Raw genomic sequence first — 9,942 nt, 5'->3', positions numbered from 1 at the left:
ATACTTACTCTCCCTTGCCAAATGAGTTTTTCCTTCACTAGTGCATCATCCATTGGCCTCCACCTGTCAACTTCACATGTCTTTTATCCGTGGAAACCTCACACTTCACCATTGTCTAGCACCATTGGCGGTAATACTTCTTTGTTGTGCCTTTTTTCAAGGTAGTTTGTGTAGGCTTTTATGGGCTTTGCTTTGTGTAGTATACCGTCTCTATTCCAACTATGAAATAGACCCGTCCTTGCTCCATTTGCAAAAAGGCTCCAAGTACACACTCCATATTCCCGCTCTAACTTCGAAAGGAACCTTGATAATTTAGCCACCTCTTTTGCCTCACACCACCATTGGCTTTGCTAACACTTGTTGGGGAGATAAATACATTGGGGAGAGTCTTTGAGTTATTAATATAACATATAGAGACACACTTTAACCAAAAGGTCTTAGCCCAAAAAAATATGTTATATTAACCACTCATTCTTCTCATTATTATTCAATGTGGAATTTTACTCACACCTATTGCCCAACTCTGTGAGCATTTGTTGAAAAGGAAATTTCACCATTTTCCTATTGGTGTTCAATTTAATCTAATTGAATGGTCAGATCTTTGGCTAACTTAGAACTTGTTGCAACTAATTAGGGTTTAAACCAATCAAAGCAGGCCCAAGCTAGAGTTGTGTTTTCTACTTTGTTCTTGACCATTCAATTAGTTTAAATTGACTCCATTATCAATATCTCACTAATGATTTTAAAATTGGATTCCAAGCTTTTTTGGGGTTAAGGCAATTGTTTTTTGGAAAAATTGGCAACAGACAAAATTCGAGATTAATCGTAAGAACTAGGGGTGTTCACCAAACTGCACAACCGCATCCAAATTGACCAAAACCCGCTTGCAAAATGGAGTAAGCACATCGCACTGCAATTGCCAATGACCCACATTGCACTGCACTCATATATATATATATATATATATATTAATAATTTAATATTATATGAAATAAGTGGTCAATTTAGCGTTAGTTTGTTCCAATTTCACGTTAAAAACAACTTCATTTTGGTTAAATACAAAATCAAAAGGTAAAAACCTCATTCACTTCTCCATCTCACTCTCACTCTTCTCTCGCAATGCCCTCTCACTCTCAGTAGGTATGACTAGCAGCGTATATGGTACACTATTATATATGGATCTTATGGTTGTTGCTTGTTAAGCATTTTTGTATTACATGTTATATTTGTTTAATATAATTGTGTATGGTTTACTGTCATGAATTATTATTTTGTTTTGTATGTATTTGTTGGTTTTATTTTTGTTAAACATGTTATATATTTTTTTAAACTTTTTGATATATTGTCATGGACCTCATGGTTATTAATAGTAAACTAATAATTGGCCATGACATCTTGAAAAATATATCAACTCAAAACTGACCAAATTGCACCTTATACATTACACTAAACCGCACCGCACTGCACATATGCTTGCAAAATTGATGTGCAGTGTGGTTATAGTTTTGGCTAAATCATACTACAAAGTGTGGTGCTAAAAATGACAAAAAACTGCACCAAACCGTACCGCGAATACCCTTAGTAAGAACATTGCCAATAATGGAATGCAAAGATGCCAATTATTGGCAAACTCCATTGTAAGAATGTAGCTACAAGAATACAATGTTAACATACGAAAGTAAATAAGAATGTTGCCATCAATGGAATGCAAAATCACAAAATGAAGGCGAACGTCACTTTGAGAACATTGTTGCAAGAAGAAAATACTATCATATGAAGGCAAACATCACTGTAAGAACATTGCTATCAATGGAATGCAAAGTCACCAAATGAAGGAGAACATTATTATGAGAATGTTATTGCACGAAGATAATGCCACTATATAAAAGCAAACATTGTAAGAATGTTTCTATTAATGGAATGCATAGCGACCAGATGAAGGCAAATATCATAGTGAGAACATCGCTACACAAAGAAGATGGCATCATATGAAGGCAACATCATTGTATGAACGTTGTTATCAATGGAACACAAAGCCACCAAATGAAGGTGAATGTCACCACGGGAACGTCACTGCAAGAAGACAATGCTACCATACGAAGGCAAATGTTACCGTAAGAATATTGCTATCTGTTAAATATTAGCATTGATACACCATGTTGAATATGCTAGTATAGATGCGGAAGTAAAAGCATAAAGTATAAAACACAGTAACACACGAGGGTTACGAGGTTCAGCCTAACGACCTATATCCACGGAGGAAACCCTAAAGGGTTATATCAATAATATAATATAGTGTAATACAAATCCTGTGTTACAATGAATTATAACATGTGTATATATAGTAGACTAAACCCTAGACTAATAGACTTCTAGTACAAGTAGGAGACTTGGCTTGCACACAAAGTAGAATTAGACTTGGGCCTATGCTAATGGGCTAATATATCTTTAACACCCCCTCTCAAACTCAAGAAGGAAGCTTGATGAAATCTTGAGAATTGATAAGGTTGAGAAGATCTCTTGAATGAAGTTTGGCTCTGTGACAGTAGTTTAAGGAAGGCAATGGTCTTGTAGTGTTGATGCGACTTCTAACAGTGGCTTGACTATACCGGAGAGTTTTGACGGTAGTAGTAGGAAACCAAAGAAGATGAACACAGCGAAAAAAAAACACCGAGGAAGACAAAGATTGCTTTTAAGTATACCGTAAGGACAGAAAACCATGGCCACAGGAAGGTGGCTCTGATACCATGTTAAATATTAGCATTGATACACCATGTTGAATATGCTAGTATAGATGCGGAAGTAAAAACATAAAGTATAAAACACAGTAACACACGAGGGTTACGTGGTTCAGCCTAACGGCCTATATCCATGGAGGAAACCCTAAAGGGTTATATCAATAATATAATATAGTGTAATACAAATCCTGTGTTACAATGAATTATAACATGTGTATATATAGTAGACTAAACCCTAGACTAATAGACTTCTAGTACAAGTAGGAGACTTGGCTTGCACACAAAGTAGAATTAGACTCGGGCCTATGCTAATGGGCTAATATATCTTTAACACTATCAATAAAAGGTAATGTCACAATATGACCTGATAAAAAAATGCAAGGCAAATCAACAAAAAAGGAACAATTAAAAAAAAAGCATAAGTGATAAAGCTTCATACAAGAATGTACCACCCTAAGGAGTTGTGTGGCTAAAATCTTGTGAAACTTGGTGCTAAATTCTTCAAAGAAATATTAACACTTGTTGAAGGCTATTTTTTGTCATTTTTCAAGCCCATATTCTAGTCGTAAGACTTGGGCTCTTCATGTCCTAAGTAGAGTTATAAGTGGATTTGGATTTGATTCCATCGCAGAAAATAGATCAATTCTACATAATTAACCTATGCACAAACAACAACATAACAAGTATAAACAATAATATTCAACAGTGCATTAGCTTTTACTTAGACCCATAACCATATGTAGTTCACTCGAACCAGATCCAATTATGAATCTACTAGAACTTAAGTTCACTGGGATTGAAAATAGAGATGCTTGAAGTTTTATTATTTATCCATGGCACCCAAAATATTGGTAGCCATAAGGTCTTTAATCTGTGAAACCCAAAATACTAGTTTCGAGAGCCACAAGACCTTTAACCTAGGGAACCAAAAATACTGGTTCCCAGGTGTTAAGGTCCAAAATATCACAATATTGTATCAAAGCCCAATGCAATATAAAAAAAATTGAAATTTAAGAACCGTTTGGGCTTTCAAGGAAAGGGTAAGGCCCAAATTCATTAAAAATTAGTAGAAAGGGGCCCAAATCCATGAATGGGTAAGCTTTGGGCCTTATGAAACAAAGAAAAAGAGAAGAGAAGCTCAGCCCAGCCCTTAAGGGAGAACATCGTTGGGGAACCCAGAGAGAAAGCTGAACCAGGATACTTGGGGATTTTCAGAAACTTGGGATTCTCGGGATATGTAGCAGGGCCAAGTTGGGATTGAGACAACTCAAGGGAGCATGCCTAGGAACACAAAGAACAAGAGCAGATATATCCCATCAGCCACCCAATGATGTAGAAAAGGGCAGAAGACTTGGGAACTAGCACTTCATGAAAAAAGGTCTGGTACCTCGAGAAACCCAGGGAGATGGACCATGAAGGAAGATGGCTGGAGGACCTTTTAGCTTGATAGAAAGGAATCTGCCCATTTAGAGAAAAAGATAAAAGGTAAAACAGTCGAAAAAGTGGATCTAAAAGGTAGTATCTAAGCTTTGGGAAAAGAAGAATTAGAAGTCAGCTCTTAGGACCTCCCAGAAGAGGAAGGTTAACCAGGGACTTTTGGAGAGGAACCTCAAAAGGGAAAAATAGTAAGAAAATAAGGAAGGGACCAGTTACCAATGCTGCTGACACAACATTGGTTCTGGTACCCAGGGCAGCAAATAGAGGGAATCATTGATACACCAAAAACCCTAAGAGGGCACTATAAAAGGAGGGGGAGCCAACAGTAAAAATCATTCAGTAATAGTGAATCAGAGAGAAAAGATCTTTTAGAAAACTCCTTCAGAATTTAAAAAGAGAGAAGAGAGGGAAAACACCGTCTGGGATCCTGAGATAGACACTAGAGAATACACTTGGATTCAAAGAGATTCAAACTTCACAAGTCTTAGAAGCCTAAAAGAGCTATCTAAGTCTGTGATTTTTGAACTTATTTGGATCTTGTGATATATCCTAGTGCAATGAGAGCATAATGTATTGAAAACTTAAGAAAATAATGAAGCATTTCTTATTATCCTGAGGATCCCTATGTTTTACTTCATTTTCCCTTTATTTATATCATTCTTTACTATTCCTTACTGCATAATACGTATGTATTTTCTATGTGTTAGTATGTATGTATTGTAGGATTCACGTTTTGTGCACAACCTGATTTGAAATCAGCCCAACTTAGCTGTGGTGAACCACGCTCAATCCCTAAAACTTAAGCACAAGGCCTAGGATCCTTGTTTCTACTTGGGCCTGTGTGTTGTCAAAAAAAAAAAAAAAAAAAAAAAAAGAACCCACACCAGGGAAAGAGCCACAAGACCTTTAAATCCCAAGTTCCATGAACTTCAATAGACCCTTTAGGGTCCACAAGACTTGTGAGACTAGAATCGTAGATCAATGTGATTTTCCCAAGTACACGTTCTTTAAGTATGAATTTTCCTTTCTACAATGTTTCTCTTTCTTAGAGAGTCTTTATAAACTATATTTGTTAACTGTGGAACTCAAGCATAATTTCCTTCAAGAGAAAAAGCCACAAAGCTTATAAATCCCAAGCTTCACAAATATAAGTAGGTCCTTGAGACTCTACAAGACTTGTGAGATCTAGGACCTTAGATCAATGAAGAGATGGAAGAGAAAGATTAGTAGATGTGGTAAAGTTTCTTTTAGCAATAAATCTAAAGTCACCATTATTTTTCACATTCATTAAGGTGGAGAGTTGTAAATGGTAAACAATAAAATAACATCAGTTGTATGCCTAGACAATAACATTCTTTGTGAAAAATACTATGTACTTAGAGTAGTAACATTAGATGTGCTAAATGTTAAATCTATAGCATTTAGTAGACCAAACGCAAAAATCTCCTCCATTGAATGTGTCAAATGCTAAAAAAATTTGGCATGAACTACTATGTCCTTCTACTAGTAGAAGGGCAACGTATCAATGCCATTAACTAAAAAATCATTATTAATTCAACTTTCTCTTTCCTCATTTGTTTGCGGTTGTGTTTTGAGTTAATATTATTTTAATGTGTTATATAAATATATATTATTTAAAAGTGTTATATGGAATAATATAAAATAAGATGTAGGGTATATAATGTTAAATGTTATGTTAAAATAGATAAATTAACTTTTTAGTGTATTAAAGTATGATATTTTTTAGAACATACAATGTTGGATCCAATGTATATAAAGACATATAGGAGGTTTTTTATTTAAAAAAAAAAAAAAAAACCATGGCATCTGCTATTCACTCTTGCTTCTTGAGTCCTTGACTTGTTTTCAGGAAAGTGAATATGTGATCAATCAGTGCAAGGTGCAAACTGCAAACTACTTTCAAGTTTCAACCATGATAAACAACCATTATTATACATGAATTTTTGGCCCTCTACGATCCGCCATTGATTGATACCATGCAATGGGATTATCAATTTATCATGCGAATATTTAGCCAAAACAGAAGAAGAAGACTTATCATAGCAATACTCACTACAAAAAACGAGGGTTATAGCCGTGTTTGAAAAGAAGAAGAAGACTTATCATAGTAATACTTACTACAAAAAATGAGGGCTATAGCTGTGTTTGAAAAACGCAGCTATAGACCCTAAAAACACAACTATAGGCTATAGCTGCGTTTCCAAATGCGGCCTATCTTGCACGACAATAGCCCCCTGCAGGGACCTATAGCTGTGTTTTTAAATCCTATAGCTACGTTTTCCCACCCTCCTATAAGATAAGACCTATAGCTGCGTTTAAAGCGCGGGTATAGGCTAAGACCTATAGCTGTGTTTTTAAAAACACAGCTGTAGGCTCAGAGTTATAGCTGCGTTTTTTAAAACGCGGCTATAGGCTGCCTATAGCTACGTTTTCCAAGCGGTGCTACAACCCTCTATATGGGTTTTGTCTATAGCTGCGTTTATAAACGAGGCTATAGACAAAATTTTTCCCCTTTTTATCTCCTTGCTAAATCACGAATTCTTGCCCAAATTGCATGAAGAAATACAAAACAATTTCCGAACAGATACAAACCAACAATTGAGGTGTGATGTAAACCAACAAAAATTACTCTTGGGAAAAAATTAAAACCAAATTAGCATCTTACAAACTTGCTATTAGAGAAAGGAAAATTAAATGATTCTTTGATACTCAATTCATATTCAATAAAACAACAAATTGTACCTATCAATATTTACTTTACTGGAAGTATAAGGAGTTTCTTAAGAGGAAAAAGATGACATAATTGTTGAGAGAACAAATCTGAAGTACTTCAGATTTGTTCTCTCAACAGTGACAGTTTTACTGATGCCATTTTACAAAATAATTTCCTCTCATATTCTGGTAGGTAATAGCTCCAGGAAAATTATAGAATTCTCTGATAATACAATAAATAAATACATACAATAACTCCAAACCTCTGATAATCCGCTGCTTTCCTCCAAGATTTTGCCTCAATAGCCATTATGCAATTGTCACTACAAGCATGAAGAAAAAAAAAAAAAAAAAAAAGATCACCACTTTAGCTATTCCCACCAAAAATATATCAAGATCAATATTGGATGTGGCTCCAACCAAAACAGCACTAACATTGGGACGGATGCTAAATTTTTTTGGGTTTTTGTTTTAACCTTATCAATCATAAAGTTCAGTGTTAAGATTTTTAGTGTCAGGGCTTATTCCATGCCAAATATTTCGATTATAAATTGCAAATTTTATGTTTTGAATTTCATTTTTGTAATTTCACTGAGTCAAAAGAATCATAGACTATAGTTGAAATTGCAACAGCAAAAATCTCGCTTGAGCGAAATTGTCAAGACAGGCAAGTTTATCAGAACTTCAAAAAATAGTTAGGAAAAAAGTTTTGCCTCAAACTCGCTCAATGAAATTTTTTACTTTTTTTCTATGCTATTCCCCATCCATGTGAGCTGTTTGAGTGTCTTAAACCATAAAATCTCACCCTAATTGGGAGAAGAGAAGGTTGAGACCACCCATTCCCTACCTTAGAAAGAAAAGTCGTAGTAGCCTTTATATCTTCACCCTCTTCAAATTGCCATACCCATTGAGAGAAGATCAAACTAAAAGGAGGAGGGTGGATTTGAATTTGAATGTCATGAGCACACGAAGAGGTGTTGACCAGTTAAGTTACAAGGCTGTTGGAACCCACAAATTTAATCAAAAGCAATTGTTAACATAAAATCACAATTCAAAATTAATATACTAAAAATTTGTGTTTGAAATGTACGTTGTATTTTTCACAAAGATATGTAATATCAATTCACAGTTAAGACAAATAAATCACGAGACGTACGCAATGGAGCAATGACCATGCCCACTGAGAGCAGCACCAATTTTCTCATGGAGTGAAGGTCATCTAAACAAAGCCTTCCGCCCCAACTACTTGAGATTGGTTGCACATAATCTTAAGTCTTTAGCACCCTCATTTTTAGGTGAAAGCTTCTATGATTAAAAACTTTTGTTTTGTATTAAGCTTCTTGTTCACTAGCAGGAAAATTTTTATGTCAACCCAGTGCACACATTAATCCTCCCATGTTCAAAGCCAACTATATGAAAAAGAAAATTTCAAGACATACGCTATACAGCTAAAGATCTAAACTATCAATTCTTACAAAAACTTCTACACTCTGTCCATAATTTATGCAAATTATTGCTGGCTATGCCATTTTTTCCATATTAAAAAGAGACAAAACATCATCATCTAGCTAGACAACTAAACAAATTTCAATTTATTTGTTGCAATATGAGCTGCGAAATTTCTATTCATACAACCCAAGAGCATCACTTCAAAAAGAAGGGTAAAATTGAAACACACACACACGAGCATGAACAATATCTTTGATGCCTTAGAAGGGGACATAAGCCATATAGTTCAATAAAAAAAATAAAAAAAAATAAAAAAAACCCAAAATAGGACCCATTACATGGATCCGAAAACAAGCCATTTGTAATAAGCAAAAATCAGCTTTCAACAAAAACTAAAGGAAAAATAAAAATCATACTTACCCACAAATCTGAGACCCAAGACAAAACTTCAAGAATCCATTAAACGGAACCCAAGTTATCAGCAACCCAGAGAAATTTTTCAAAACAAACAAAATATAGTGACCCATTCACCTGAAAAAAAATTCTAAAGAAATACGAAGAGAAAAGGGCAATATGAAAGTTAGAAACCAACCTGCCACTGGTAGCCCTTTTGGGAACTTCAGGTTCAAACCCAACAGGCAAACGAAGAAAGCCAAGGAAGCAGAGATCAAAGGTGAAGATTAATGAAATCACGCCATCACCTCCTCCATTGGACACTGTAGAAGTGGAAACCTAGCCATAGCTTCGATTAATGGACATGATTCAAATGAAGGTGGAAAAGAGAGAGAATCGGCGAAACACAAAATCGAAGAGAGAATAGGCCATGAATAATTGGGTTGTTTTTTTCACTCAATTATTATTAGTGAGTTTGGTTACCGAAAGAAAAAAAAAAAAAAAAAAAAAAAAAAAAAAAAAGCATGGGGTTTGAGTGGAAAAGCGGGTTTTGACCGTTGAAAGTGTTAACAGTTTCTTTGTGAAGCAAAAGCACATTGCGAAGCTGCTAGGAAGTTGCCCTAAAGATACTTAAAACGACTACAGCCGATAGATTATAGAGCTTTAAGTTTAGATTGATAAGAAGAGTGGACTAGTAATATATTCAGCAAAAAAGAGTGGAATAGAGCTGCTGTTGTCAACCTAGATAGTGGCTAAAGGAAGCTGGGACTCAGAGTGGTACTCTTCGCAGTAGTATGAAAGGTCAGTACTCTATAGTATTCATTTATATTTTCTAGAAGTTTTCATCCGATGAGCTAAGTTTTATCATTATATTTGCCGCTACCACCATGCCAGTAGGCAGTAGCCAAAAAAACAAGCTCCGGTAAATTCTTATTTAAGCTTGGGTCATTTATGGAGTTGCTGGAACATTTCAATGACACGATGACGTCGAGGCGCCCTTCTTTACCACCATGAAGAAGGCGTAGCTAGTAGCCAAAATAATCTGGTGATTTCACGTCATGACATGAAGTCACCATAGCTTGTTATTTTGGCGAAAAGATGTGAAATTTTGTAGAGCTGTGGTGATTCCATGACATAACATGGAGTCACCATATATAGCTTGTTATTTTGGCGGAACCTATGACAAATTTTG

The 9,942-nt window shown here is 35.3% G+C and overlaps 1 long non-coding RNA gene across 2 annotated transcripts; it reads right to left on the bottom strand.

Annotated features, from left to right (window-relative positions):
* Positions 1-1,900: 1,900 nt before the first annotated feature.
* Positions 1,901-9,247, bottom strand: LOC126703423 (uncharacterized). Of its 2 annotated transcripts, none has more exons than XR_007648063.1 (5): positions 8,950-9,247; positions 8,778-8,888; positions 7,756-7,906; positions 7,172-7,231; positions 1,901-2,089 (listed from the first exon to the last, which is right to left on the bottom strand). It is a non-coding gene; the product is annotated as an uncharacterized LOC126703423 (long non-coding RNA). The 2 variants fall into 2 exon arrangements; XR_007648064.1 differs by having other exon boundaries at positions 1,901-2,073.
* Positions 9,248-9,942: the final 695 nt, after the last annotated feature.

This window comes from Quercus robur, chromosome 10, assembly GCF_932294415.1.
Source record: "Quercus robur chromosome 10, dhQueRobu3.1, whole genome shotgun sequence".
Lineage (NCBI taxonomy): Eukaryota > Viridiplantae > Streptophyta > Magnoliopsida > Fagales > Fagaceae > Quercus > Quercus robur.
The sequence above is the reverse complement of the archived record's forward strand: the minus strand, read 5'-3'. Positions and strand labels throughout refer to the sequence as shown.